A 1151-nucleotide genomic window follows, 5' to 3' on the forward strand; every position below is an offset into this window, starting at 1 on the left:
AATAATCAAGTCACGAACCACCACTGCTCAAGCAGACCAATGGATTACTCAAAATAGTCTCCTAAACCCTACGCAGAACATATCGAACAAACTAACTATATGGATAGGCAGCCGCACAGGGCTCCCATGAGCTAAGCACAGCGAACAATCACCGATGAGCTACTTCTGCACCACACACCAGAAAGCTAAACCCCCACGACGCACATCCAAAGAGATGAGTGTGATACACGGGAACAAATACGGCGGAAAATGGCCCAAATAGGGGCAGGCGCGGTTACCGAGGGAACGGTCGCCATTCCGTTACCTCTCCTCTCCGTTGCGGCAACACACCGACAATCTTTCGGAATCCCCTCCAATAGATGGTGCGGATATCAAAGAAATCCACAGCGGAATAGAGAACTAGAACAGCAGGCAAGGCAAAAACGCTTCCACTAGAAAAAAACGACACTCATAAATCTCACAACGAACCGAAGGAATCCATTAACCTCGTCTGGATGCGGAGCCAGAGCAGCAGCGCAAACGAATCGTCGGTCAAACAGCACCGAGCCCAGCGACTATCGGAGCATGCGCACCCCTAAACCCCACCCCAAACTAATCAATCCGCAGGCACGGTAAAAACAGGACCGAGAATGAAGTAAAAACGAAGCCCCAGGGTTACCTATGCGGCCTCCTCGCCGGCGGCGGCGGAGACTACGGGGGAATGAGGCCGAAGGAGCGGATCCGAGAGGCGGCGCGGGCGGGCGGAAAGGAGGGGAGGGGGGTTTCGGTCGCGGGGTGGCGGGATTTATAGCGGAGGGGTGACGAACGCGAGCGAGAGAATTGCGAGGCGGCGTGCGTAAGGCGGGGCAAAGGGTGGGAAGGTTTTTTTGAGGTTTTGGCCGCGCGGCGCACGCGGGACTGGGCGGGTTTGCTTGGCGGGAGAGGCAGCGAAAACCCAAATTTTCCCGTTTCCCCCGCCCTCCTCTTTTCAACACAACATGGTATGGTATATGAAAAATACACCGGTAGCATGTATTCTTACCTGCAGCATGTATTCTTCGACCAAGTCGGAGAGAGAAACGGACATATATGAATCGTGTCTTCAAAAAATCCAAACTTTACAAAAACCATGCATTATAATCGAGACATGATCTCCTAATCCTATTGCGCAT

General features: G+C 52.8%; 1 protein-coding gene across 2 annotated transcripts in view; it reads right to left on the reverse strand.

Annotated features, from left to right (window-relative positions):
- Positions 1–764, reverse strand: part of LOC119363670 (DNA (cytosine-5)-methyltransferase 1B) — a 10562-nt gene extending 9798 nt beyond the window's left edge. For both annotated transcript variants that reach the window (XM_037629037.1, XM_037629036.1), the window contains exon 1: positions 659–764. The gene's annotated coding sequence lies outside the window, so the exon portion shown is untranslated. The remainder of the gene's footprint in view (positions 1–658) is intronic.
- Positions 765–1151: the final 387 nt, after the last annotated feature.

This window comes from Triticum dicoccoides, chromosome 2B (assembly GCF_002162155.2).
Source record: "Triticum dicoccoides isolate Atlit2015 ecotype Zavitan chromosome 2B, WEW_v2.0, whole genome shotgun sequence".
Classification (NCBI taxonomy): domain Eukaryota; kingdom Viridiplantae; phylum Streptophyta; class Magnoliopsida; order Poales; family Poaceae; genus Triticum; species Triticum dicoccoides.